This window comes from Myotis daubentonii, chromosome 19, assembly GCF_963259705.1.
Source record: "Myotis daubentonii chromosome 19, mMyoDau2.1, whole genome shotgun sequence".
Lineage (NCBI taxonomy): Eukaryota > Metazoa > Chordata > Mammalia > Chiroptera > Vespertilionidae > Myotis > Myotis daubentonii.
Window position 1 is genome coordinate 9,405,205 of NC_081858.1, and position 12,843 is coordinate 9,418,047.

Here is a 12,843-nt window from a genome sequence, read left to right on the forward strand (position 1 = left end):
AAAGATGGCACAGAAGGAACTTGGATAAAGAGATGTAGCAACTTGTTGAAATCGCCTGGCCGTGAGTTTGAATTTTGCTCATAAAACCCAGACGTACTGCTTAAGGGTTGAAATAGGTGACTCCTAAAAGCTCATTTTGTTGGCCATTTGTGTTTTAGATTGGCTTCAGGGGGAAGCCCTGGTGTTTGTATCGGCAGATGCTTGCTTTTGGAGAAGCAGAAAGGGGGATTGCCACATCTCCCCTCCATGTGTGCTTCCCTGGAGCACCTAGTGGTGCATGTGTGTAGATTCTTAGCCCGAATAAGGAACAGTAAGCAAGCTTAAAGGTGTAATGCAGTTTTCTCTTCTGGAAGATCATCACCCTTTGCCTCTGGTTCTCATCTGATGTTGCTGTAATGAAGCAGGTGTTTCTTAAAGAGGTTCATCTATCCATTCCTGCAAGAAGGATGGTCTTTTCAGAGGGGCTGGGTGCCCTGTATGAAATAGATTTTCAATCTCTCCTTCCTTCCTGGGGGAAAGAGGCCAGCAAACAAGCCAACCCAGCCTATTAACTGGTGTTTCTGAGACTTGATCACCCTCAAAGATGGAAGGAGTCCTGTTTTCTTATTCTTCGGCTAGCCTATGTCTTTTGATTGGAGAATTTAAGCCATTCACATTTAAAGTGACTATTGATAGTACATATTTATCACCATTTTATTCTTTTTTTAAATATACAAAAACTTTATTGAACTGTGCCTTATAATGAACATTCTAATCCAAAATTTCAGAAGCACTTCAGAAAGAATTGATCAATCAATATTCCAAATTCTCCACAATTCCATTTGTTCCCACACACCTTGCTCTTGAAGAAAAATCGTGGGGGGGCGGAAAGGGGGAGAGAAAGACAGAACAAATATTCAAATCACAGAAGTGTTTTTAATAAAATATTGGTGCCAACCCTGGCCAGTGTGGCTCAGTTAGTTGGAGAATTCTCCCATGAACCCAAAGGGTGGGCAGGTTCGATTCTGGGTCAGGGCATGGGTGCATTCTGGAGGCAGCCAATCAATGGCGCCCTCTCACATTGATGTTTCCCTCTCTAAAAATCAATACAACCAAAGAAAAAATGTTGATGCTGGATCACTGATACCTGTATATAAAATTCTACCCACAAAAACCAGGTAATACCTTCAACAATATATATATAAAGTAAAAATAAGGTCCAGCTGGTTTAGCTCAATGGATAGAGCTTCAGCCTGTGGACTGAAGGATTCTGGGTTCAATTCAGTTAAGAACACATGCCTCGGTTGGGGGCTGGATCCACAGTAGAGAGTGTGCAGGAGGCAGCCAATCAATGATTCTCTCTCTTCACTGATGTTTCGATCCCTCTCCCTCTTCCTTCCCTCTGACATCTATAAAAATATATTAAAAAATAAAGTAACAATAAAATTATAATTAAAAAAATTCTACCTACTGCCTATAAATCACAGGAAGAAAATGAGGCAAAGTAACAGTTCATCCTTCCTAATCTCTTAAAGCACAGATGGTAAGAGGTTTGGGATCACATCCGATATAGAAGTAAGGCTTGAGCACCTCAGAAAATGTATCCCTGAAGGAATGGATGTTAGACATGTCATTCAAACTGTAAAAGGAAACATGACCCAACTCATAGTCCAGATAGATGCCAATCCCTCTGGGCATATCCTGCAGCACAAGGGTGACAGGAACAGGCCCTTGAGCCACATAGTCACCATCCTTCAGCTGAATCATCCAACATCTCTTCTCCTGTCTGAGCAGGGGCTGCTTTCTCTCCTTGGAAAGGGAGTCTTTACAGACCCCCACGGCCCACTCAGGCTTGTCATCCACCTGGACCGCCCAGTAATGTAGGCCACAGTCAAACCCTACAGAACCCAGGACAACTGGGTCGACTGCAAATCCCTTTGGATTCCGATGAACTCCTTGCTTTTTCCTCACAAATGTTACAGACTTTTTATCCTCAGACACAAGCAGATTAGGATGTGCAGTTTCGGGATCCAGAGTAACTTCTCTAAATGTCTGCATGATTTGCAGCAGGGCCGACCACTGTGGAGGAAGACTGAATTCTTCTCTCTTATACTTCAAGCAATAGACATCTGGAGGTTCTAGGTTATCTCAACGGTGGAGGATACCCTTGATGTTCATCAGCAATTTCCCATCTGACACCACACTCGTCTCTGCCATCTCCTTTCATAGAACTCTAAGTTTGGAAATGTGGTCTGAAAATGCAGCTTTGTTTGCAATGAGATTCCGTAGAATGTGCTTCTCTTCTGCACTAGCCTTGAGTGAACTGCCTCTTGCTCACACTCTACGGATTCTATCACATTCTCATATTCAAAGGCTAACTTTGCTCTCCGGTTTTCCACCTTTTCTCTCAGTTCTGATCATTGCCTGTCGTGGGTGGATACTAGTTCCTGAAGGTCTGCCACCTGCTTCTTCAGGGACTCAGCGTAACTTCTGAGCTTTTGCCTGTGATGAGAGGCAGCCTCCTCCATGGGCCTCACCTGGTGGCCCAGGTGGTCAAGGGGCTGAGTGCACAGGGGGCTCAGTGCCACGCTGAGCAAGGAGATCCGGCCAGTCCGCAGGAAGTTCATGCAAGATCCCATGGAGGTGTTGGTGGATGACGAGACCAAGCTCACGCTGCATGGGCTGCAGCAGTACTATGTCAAGCTCAAAGACAGCGAAAAGAACCGTAAACTCTTCGACCTCCTGAACGGACTAGACTTTAACCAGGTGGTGATCTTCGTGAGGTCGGTGCAGCGCTGCATGGCCCTGGCCCAGCTACTCATGGAACAGAACTTCCCAGCCATCGCCATCCACAGGGCCATGGCCCAGGAGGAGCGCCTATCACGCAATCAGCAGTTCAAGGACTTTCAGCTTTAGGTCCTCCTCACGGAAGAGGGTCAGGGCCTGGTTGTGCTTCTCACACAAGCGCCTCTCTTCCTGCTGCTTCACCTTGGCCCCTGTGATCTGGAGGAGCTTGGCCATGTCAACCATCCTTCCCAGTTGGGTGTTGCTCCACATGTCACCATTTTATTCTTTAAGAAAAGAGGAACATAGTTATAAAGAAGAGCCTTTAACATTTCTTGTAATATTGGCGTGGTGGTAATGAACTTTTTAAAGCTTTTTTCATGTGTGGGAAGCTCTTTATTCCTCCAATATTAAATGACAGCCTTGCTGGGTAAAGTAGTTTTGATTGTAGGTCCTTGCTTTCATCACTTTGAATATTTCATGCCAATTCCTTCTGGCCTGACATGTTTCTTTTGAGAAGTCAGCTGACAGTCTTATGGGAACTTCCTTGTAGGTAACTGTCTTTCTCTTGTTGCTTTTAAGATTCTCTTTGTCCTTAACCTTGGTGTGGGTCTCTTAGTGGAAGGACTCTTGAACTAGAGCTGGATGAGGTGTCCTCCACTTCCTCGTGAGGGAGAGCATTCACTTTCAAGTTGGATAACGTCAACTTCTTCCAGTTTAGGAATATTTAGTCATTGGCTCAGGATACATCAATAGGAAGGGCAGAAGGGATTGTGTTGGAACACTTAACTGAAATTTTAAGAACTTTCCAATGAGAAAATAGGATTGGGGTTTGACTGTTCCAGATACCTTTTTTTTCCATAATACAAATTTATTGTTACACAAATGTACAGTGTTTGAACAGAAAAAGAAAGCCCCACTGTCGCCTAGAAAGAGGACTTGAAGCAGCACGTGGGAAGCAGGGTGGCTCCGGGATGTCAGGTGTGTGGTTACCGGCTCTGCTCAATGTATGTGGAGATGTCCCTTTCTTCAGGAAGCTCCGCCACATCGACTTCAAACCTACCCTGAACCTCATTGAGGATTTTGGCATTATTCTCATGGGACACAAAAGTGATAGCCAGGCCTTTGGTGCCAAAGCGACCGGCATGGGCCACCCGGTGGAGGTAGGTGTCCGAGTCCTCAGGCATGTCATAATTGAAGATGATGTTGACTCAATGTCCATCCCTCAGCCAAACAGATTGGTGGCCACCAGGATCTGCCGCTGAAAGTCCTTGAACTGCTGATAGCATGATAGGCGCTCCTCCTGGGCCATGGCCCTGTGGATGGCGATGGCTGGGAAGTTCTGTTCCATGAGTAGCTGGGCCAGGGCCATGCAGCGCTGCACCGACCTCACGAAGATCACCACCTGGTTAAAGTCTAGTCCGTTCAGGAGGTCGAAGAGTTTACGGTTCTTTTCGCTGTCTTTGAGCTTGACATAGTACTGCTGCAGCCCATGCAGCGTGAGCTTGGTCTCGTCGTCCACCAACACCTCCATGGGATCTTGCATGAACTTCCTGCAGACGGGCCGGATCTCCTTGCTCAGTGTGGCACTGAACATCATGCACTGCTTCTCGCGTGGCGTCAGGCGAAAGATCTCCAGTACGTCCCGCCGCATGTCCAGCTGCTCCAGCATCTTGTCACACTCATCCAGCACAAAGTGCTTCATGTTTCTCAGGTTGAGGCTCCTGTTCCGCACGAGTGCCGAGATGCGACCTGGAGTCCCCACCATGACGTGGGGATAGTTCTTCTTCAACACCTCTTTGTCCCTCTTGATGGAAAGACCCCTGAAGAACAGGGACACCTTAACACTGGGCATGTACTTGGAGAAGCGCTCATACTTCTTCCTGATCTGAAAGGCCAGCTCCCAAGTGTGGCACATGACCAGGACAGTCACCTGTCCATTGACGGGCTCGATCTGCTGTAGGGTGGCCAGCACAAAGACTGCAGTCTTGCCCATTCCAGACTGGGCCTGGCATAGGACATCCATGCCCAGGATGGCTTGGGGAGTACACTGGTGCTGAACCTCAGATGGATGCTCAAAGCCACAGTCCACTATGGCCCTCAGGAGCTCAGGCTTCAGCACAAAGTCCCGGAAGCCAGAGCTGTGGATGGAAGCGTAGGACCCCTTGACATCTTTCTTGGGGGGTACTGGGGTGCTCTCTGTAGGAGCCTGGGGCTCTTCATCTTCTTCATAATCCAGAAGCTCGTTTTCCACATCCTGTTCCGCCATAATACTGGTTCCCCGTTCGCCTCCGCGTGCTCAGAGAGGCTACAATGAGCTAGAGTGCTTCCTGCCTCCTGCATTGGATCACAAGCCCATATTTTTAATTAGCTTTCCAGGGGAACTCTGCCCTTCCCGGCTGCACACTGTCTCACCAGCTCTGTATACTTCGCCAGTTCGGGGTGGGTATTATTAGTTTCTGCTGCTCACTCCATTTGCTCCGGGACAAGACCTGGGACGCATCTGCCTATTCCGCTGCCATCTTGTCTCTCCTGTATGGTCGGTCGGTGCAGGCCCTCTTCCAATTGCAGACTTCTGACTTCTTGTATTCTCACTTGGGGAATGTCTGTTCCAGATACCTTATCAAAAGGATTCCAGCTCCCTCCCTGGCAAGTTCTGCAAGTTGCTACACCTCTTTATCCAATTACATTCTGCCTTTGGCTCCCATGAAAAGGCTGTTACTTGCAGTGGGGTGTACATTGCCCTTCCTGAAAGAAAATTTCCCACCAGAGCCCTTTGATCTAGGCTGGGGTTGGGGGGTGCTTATGCTTCAATACCATCTTTTTTTATAAAAAGACAGTAATGCTTATTTCATGGGAATGAAGGTGGGAAGTTAAATAAATGCTGCCATTTTCTGAGATGGAGGGACTAGGGAGGGATATTAATTAGCATAATCGAAGTTTGTTTTCAATACTGTGAGCCCCATTTGAAACTTTCCCTTCCAATGCAAAGACACGTACAAATGTATTATGCACAGCTAAAACTCTCCTCTCCTGAACTTTGTGAAGCACATCGTAGTCTATTTTAGCTAGAGGTGAAGACTAAGTATTAAGTTCACACTACTTGGGTGGCCCTGGGCTGGTTACTAAACTCTATCTCCCTGAACTCAGGTCGGAAAGAAAAGTGTCTCACTTATCCCAGTGATCTACCAATCTTATTTGTGTACATAACTGCCTCTAACTAGACTGTGAACTCTTCAAGAATAAGGACTTTAGCTTTTGGTTCACCAAATTTCATGTGGACCAGAGCAGAAGAAAGACATTGTATAAAGTGAACATAAGGTGTGTTTCCCAAATTTTCCCTCCAAGGGGGAAACCTTATGGTTGACTCTTAAAGTCATGCAAACCTTTAAGCTTGCTTACTGTTCCTTACTCATGCAAGGTCTTCTCTCAATGTATTTATTTACTAGAGGCCCGGTGTCTGGGGTCTCTCAGCCTGGCCTGCACTCTCACAATCTGGGACCCCTCGGAGGATGTTGGATAGCCGGTTTCAGCATGATCCTTGCAGGCCCGATCGAGACAGGAGGGAGCCTGATCCTGTCGTTGAGCATTGTCCCCTGGTGGTTAGTGCACGTCATAGCAACCATTCAGCCATTTGGTTGCTTAGGCTTTTATATAGAGAGATTTTTACCTTGAATTGGTGGAGATCATTAAGACCCACAAAGGATGTTAGCTCTGCCCACCCCAGGCCCACATTGAATGTGTACTTGTGGGAGTTGTCAGGGGTCGCGGGGATATGTGAGGGAGCCCTCTTGCCCTGAGCCTCTTCTTCCAGCTCTGGATGCCAGCTGTACTCCCTGTGAGTCCATCTATGGCCCCTGAGTCACATCTGATTCAGTGGGCCTGGATGGAGCCTGAGATTACAAATTCTAAGGATCTCCAGCTTAAGGTGAGGCTGCTGGTCCATGGCCCACACTTTTCGTCACAGGAGTCTAGACTGGGGCTTGGCAAATGATGCCCTGCAGGCCAAATCCAGCCCCCAATAGGCATTTTTTGTTTTTAAATTCAGGCTTTAAAATTGAGGATTTACATTTCATTTAAAATTAAATTCATATAACATAAAACTATTTTAAATTGAATCATTAAGTGGTATTTAGTAAATGCACAATGTGTATAACCAACTCTATTGAGGATGGTGTGTGTTCTCTGGAAAACTCCTTAGGACTATTTTGTCTTTCTGATTAAAGAGCAAGACTCCAGCCTTGTAACTGCCCCTCATTCCTCCAACTCAGGAGTAATGGCTAAGCCTTGTCCCCATCCCTCAAACCCTGACTTAGGTCTTTATATGCATGGGAAACCCTAAGGTGGAATATTTAAGAGATGTTCTACGTGGACATACAATCTTCTTTGTGCCTACCTGCCCCTACTATATGCCCTCAAAGTTCTTTCCCCTGTTCATAATATGTGCAGCCAACTATATACCTGCACAATCATGGACAAGGGAACCTGTCACCTCCTCTGAGTCTGGCTTTTCCATGGCCTAGAATGTGGTCCATCTTGGTCAACATTCCATGTGAGCTCAGAGAAATGTGTATTATGCTGCTGCTGAGTGAAGTACTCTATAAACGTTCATTAGATTTCCTTGATTGGTGTTGTTTGGCTTAAATATCTTTGCTGAGTTTCCTGTCTGCTGGGTCTGTCAATCACTGATAGAGGGGTGTTGAGGTCTCCAACTATAAAACTGCCAGGTGAAACTGACGAATCACCCTCAGTTTTCACCTCACCTATCTGATGCTGTAACATGCATGAGCACTAAGGATTGTTATGTTCTTAGATATGACTCCTTCATTATGTAAAGCCCCTCTTTATCCCTGATAACTTGCTCTGAATTTTGCTTTATTTGAAATATAGCTACTCCCTCTTCTAGTCAGTGTCAGCATAATAGATTAATAATGGGATGGAGAAAACATCTGTTTTAATTTTCTTTGTTTTTTAGAGTTGAAACTCAAATATCACTGAATTTATTATAAGACTGCAAACAAGAAAAAGTTATTTAAAAATATTTTCTCAAAAGGTTTTCCAATATAATTTTAAAATTTTTTCCATGTCCTACTTTAGGAAGACTCATATTAGAAAGACAGTGAATTGTCAGCTGCCTAACCAACATTGTTAATGGAAAATAACTGTTTGCAGAATACTAGAAATATGAAGCCAGGAGCTCCTTTCCTGGGTTTTCCTCCCACCCCCTCTCACCCCGCCTGTGGATGGAGCCGTGTAGGGCAGGACCCTGGGACAGCCCACTCATCCAGCTGTAGAGGGTAGGGCACCAGGCCGGGCCCTGGAAATTCATGTCTGGCATTGAGGACCTTTCCTTGTCTGTTCTGGGGAAATGTTGTAACCTTCCAATGTGCCCATTGGAGGGGCAGGATCTTCAACGACCTCAAAGCAAGAGGCCAGCTTTACTCAAGATTCCAGTCCTCACTGTCCCTCCCAGCCACTCGGGCCTCCCAGCCACTCAGGCCTGCCATGGGAGGGGCTCTACCTACAGTCCTGAGGCAGCCAGCAGTTGTCTCTCTGCAGCCTTGAGGATTACAAAATGATGACCAGGTGAAGGAGACCCCTAATACAGCACAGCCAGAGATCTGGCAGGTAGAAGGGTGGTCACAGGACTTGTTAAGGTGAAATAATAGAGTATTGGGAACACAAGACATGCACAATATAAATTTAGATTATGCAAAAAACTGAAATTGGTGTCCTTAATTCTCTATTCATCCAATGGACCTATGATCGCATTCATATCAAATCTGACTCAACAACCGTCAGCAGGAAACCCAGACACTGTGCTGTGCAAGGGTTCTGCCCACATGACCAAACCTATCACCTCCCACCCTGGCACCTCCAGGATCAATGAAGCAAAAACTATCAAAGGAAAAAGAATGAGCCACTGTACTTGGCAATACCAGGTGCAAAGACAGAAGTAGGCGTGGCATCACTTTCAAGAGAAAACAGAAATGGAGTTTAAATGTTCTCATTTCAAAATGTCCATGTTCTGCTTTCCTAAGTCACTGTTACCATCCCACAGAGCAGCTGGTAACACTGGGGACCGAGCCTTGGCAATGATGCGCTCTGCACTGGGACCAGGGAGTATGCAGGAGGCATCACTCCATGGCTGCCAGCTGCTCAATGGCACAGAGGACTTTCTTTGTGGTTTCTTCAAATTCTCTCTGCTTACTGTTGGCTTCCTTTGCCATTTTCTTCAAATTGCTTCTTGACAGAAAGGAAAGGAAAGCACAACCAGACAAATACTTGTTATGTTCCTCTGGTGGGGCGGGAGCTTCCCTAGCCTTCCAGCTCCTTGAAGCAGAAGAAACACTAGGCCAGGTGGGGCTTGCTCTCAGTGGGACAGTGGATGAAGCCGGCCACGGCCATCCAGTCCAGGGTGCAGGTGCCGCCCTCCAGGAAGGGCCAGTTCTTGATCGTGGAGACACCATGGTCTTGAGGTAAAGCTGCCAGGCCGTGGGCAACAGCAGGACACCCATCCCACTGCCACCCTGAGTGGTGCGTGATTCAGATCGGGCAGTTGGCAGCCTAAAGTAGCTTCTTGTAGACAAAAAGATGGGTGGCTCTTCTAATTTAACAAAAATTTGTGAAAAAATGAATTTATGACTCGGTCATTTTAGTGGTGCGTAATACGCCATAACAAACTCACTGATCCCTGAAGCAGGAGTTCCTCATAGTTTGGGGGGGCAGGGGGCGGAGGGGTGGCCACTAATCAGTGCTGAGTAAACACTGTTGCATGTATGTCTTTGTGAACCAGTACTTTTACTACCATGGGAGAGAATCCCAAGAGTGAGATTACTGGTTTGAAGAGGGTTACAAGTAATTATCTTTTTTTTTTAGGATTTTAAAAAAATTATTTATTAAAAACATCATGTTTGACATTTGGGGCTTTAAGTAAAGCTTTATCTCAAATACATATTTTGCAAAGAACTTAAAACAATGAAATTTAACATACCCCAAGAAATAAGCTTTTTTGGTCTCACAAAAATCACTGACACCAACGTGAGGGAGCATTTCTTTCTGTAAGACTTCTTTTGCATAGTTAATTCTTTTCTCTTTAGTGACACCAGGCTTTGCCCCTCTTGAGCCAATGAAATTTAGTGCAACATTCTGTTCTTGGATGACAAAAGCTTCATCGAGAGAAGGTTTAACCATATCCAACATCTCTGCAACATCAAAATCATAAATAATATGCTCTAAAATATCTGTCAGACACGAAACCTAATGCTCTGAACACAATAATAATGGGAACTTCTTGCTTGATATATGGTAGAGTTGCCACAATGCGCTGGCCAATAGCATTCTTTTTTGCACCCTGTCCTCCTCTTGCCAGCATGCTAACCCAAATAGTACTGGTGGGTCGGGAAGAATTCCCCAAACATGATCTACACTCTCCTGTGTAGGCATATTTAGAATCCTTTTTGACAAACACGTAGACTGTGTTCGTTGCCATTTTTTCTTGCGCAATTAGATCCTTTTCTGATCCATTAATAATGAAATAGCCACCAGGATCCAAGGGGCATTCATTTAACTCACAAAGATCACCATCTGTTAAGCCATTCAATAGGCAGTAAGTTGAATGCAACATAATTGGAATTTTTCCTATACAAGTTTTCTGATGCTGAGTCTGAAGTTGTTCTTCACCTTTTTTAATGACTATTTTTGTTATATCAACATAAAGTGGAGCAGAATACGTGAGGTTTTGTAATCTGGCCTCATTTGGCATCAGTGGTGAAGGAGCACCATCGCTTTCCCAGTAAGTAGGCTTGGAGAGAGAAATTTGTTCAAACTTCAGCAAATATCTTGGCGGTTCTTCCACTTCTCCACTAGCATGCTGAGCTTCAGCTTGTAGGTCTATAGGTGGAGCATCTTCCACAGTTCTTTGAACAGACATCTGAATAAACTCATCAAAAGAATCCAGCTGCTGTCTGACCAAGCCTTTCTCGTCAAAATACGAACTGATTACAATCCAGCATGCTTTTTGCCACAAATCTGAGGTGATTTCATCCTCATCCTCATCATATTGCATATCCTCGTCTGCATCATACATTGTGGCAAATGGTCCGCGAACTCCTAACGCTGGAAATCACAGACAAAAATGCCCGCAGCAACCACAGACACATGCAGCGTGAGACAAAGTGATTTCCGCATCCGGCGTTCCCAGAACACTCTGCGTCTTCCCCCGAAGGCCACCTATAAAGCCAACGTAAGGTTCGCGCATGCGCGAATGGTAGGTTAGCGTGGTAAGGGTTAGAAATGCGCAGGTACCGATTGTGGGTCAACGCCTCCTATGGCTGATTGCGGGGACCGAAACTGCAGTCTGAGGATCGGATCCAGCCAATGAAGTTTTGTTTGTTTTTCAATGTTGTTACACAAATGACATCTCTGGCCTGGCGAGCACAATCTAGATCCTGGAACCTTTGTCACAGCTTTAAGCGGGCTCTCAAGCCTCGGAGCCTTGATGGCGAGAATTAACGGGATTAGGAGCAGGAGGAGGAGTGAAGTGTGGCGGCTGACTCACAAGTAATTATCTTACTAGCTGTTGCCAAATTGACTTTCAGAAAGGGCAGTGTACACCCTGCTGCAAATAGTAGTCTTTTCATGGAAGCAAAAGGCAGAATGTAACTGGGCAAGTGTCCAGAGAGTTGGAATCCTTTTGATAAGGTCTCTGGAACATTCAAACCCCAATTCTGTCTTCTCGTTGGCAAGCTCTTAAAATTTCAGTTAATTGTTCCAACACAATCCCTTCTGCCCTGCCTATTGATGTATTCTGAACCTACATCTAAATAACTCCTAAAACAGTTCAGCCAGTATGGCTCCTTGAACATCAACCCATGGGTCAACACACATGCCCAGGTTTCAGGCTTGATCCCCAGTGTGGGGCATGTAGGAGGCAGCCGATCAATGATTCTCTCTCATCATTGATGTTTCCATCTCTCTCTCCCTCTCTCTTCCTCTCTGCAATCAAATTATTTTTTAAAAAATACTTCCTGCCCTAACCGGTTTGGCTCAGTGGATAGAGTGTCGGCCTGCAGACTGAAAGGTCCCAGGTTCGATTCCCATCAAGGGCATGTACCTTGGTTGCGGGCACATCCCCAGTAGGGGGTGTGCAGGAGGCAGCTGATCGATGTTTCTCTCTCATAAATGTTTCTAACTCTCTGTCCCTCTCCCTTCCTCTCTGTAAAAAATCAATAAAATATATATTTTTAAAAATACTTCCTAATCACAGATGTGCAAATATCCCATCTATTTCCAATCAACGTTCCTTGCAGGATATGTTGGGATAAGCATTTTGTGTCAGGAGAAAAAACCTGAATATGGTTGAGTCTTTAGACTCATTAAGTTTGAATCTTTAGCCAACACCTGAACTGGAAGAGTTCAGCAAATGGTTAATCATTTTTTGCCCACTCTATCCCCCTTTTCAATAGATGGGCATTTCAAAACTGCAACTTACTAACAGGGAAGCTATTTGGATGGGATATAACAAGGGTGTTAAACCAAATTGTTTGTGGCTTTGGAATGTGGGACAGGATTTTGCACCAGACTTTATCTCTATCCCCGCTTGCCACTAATAGGTCATTAACTTATCTAGGCTATGAATGCATCCTCATTGCATATGTCCATCAAACCATAAACCCACAGCCACCCTGGCAGACTGCACATGCGATGCTGCAGAGGCCTCTGTTTTGGAGCCAAGTGCTTTATATAACTCCCCAGTGGTGGCCCCAGCCAACTTGCTTTTCAACAGCTCTGTGTGGCACCCTTGCCTGTCTCTTGGTGACAAGCCCGGACCTTCTTCAGGCATTTTCTCAGCGGGTTAATCAAATGGCATCAGTGGGAATGTTTACAACTTGCTGCCACTTAGGGAGCTTTATCAGAGCCCTTTTAATATCAGCCCCCAACCCAAGGCTGATAACGGACCTGGAGGGGAGGAGGGGATGGACAGCTTTGGGAGAGCTGGTAAAGACCAGAAAACAAGATGTCAATCTAATCTGAAAGACCTCCCAGAGGGTCTCGGCCGTGGGGTAGCAGATTGGTCTG

The 12,843-nt window shown here is 45.6% G+C and overlaps 3 pseudogenes; all 3 read right to left on the bottom strand.

Annotated features, from left to right (window-relative positions):
• Positions 1–1,500: 1,500 nt before the first annotated feature.
• LOC132221781 (tripartite motif-containing protein 75-like) lies at positions 1,501–3,036 on the bottom strand (annotated as a pseudogene).
• Positions 3,037–3,621: 585 nt separating this feature from the next.
• Positions 3,622–5,070, bottom strand: LOC132222133 (ATP-dependent RNA helicase DDX39A-like; annotated as a pseudogene).
• Positions 5,071–8,900: 3,830 nt separating this feature from the next.
• On the bottom strand, positions 8,901–9,281 carry LOC132222043 (baculoviral IAP repeat-containing protein 5-like; annotated as a pseudogene).
• Between the last annotated feature and the right edge of the window lie 3,562 nt (positions 9,282–12,843).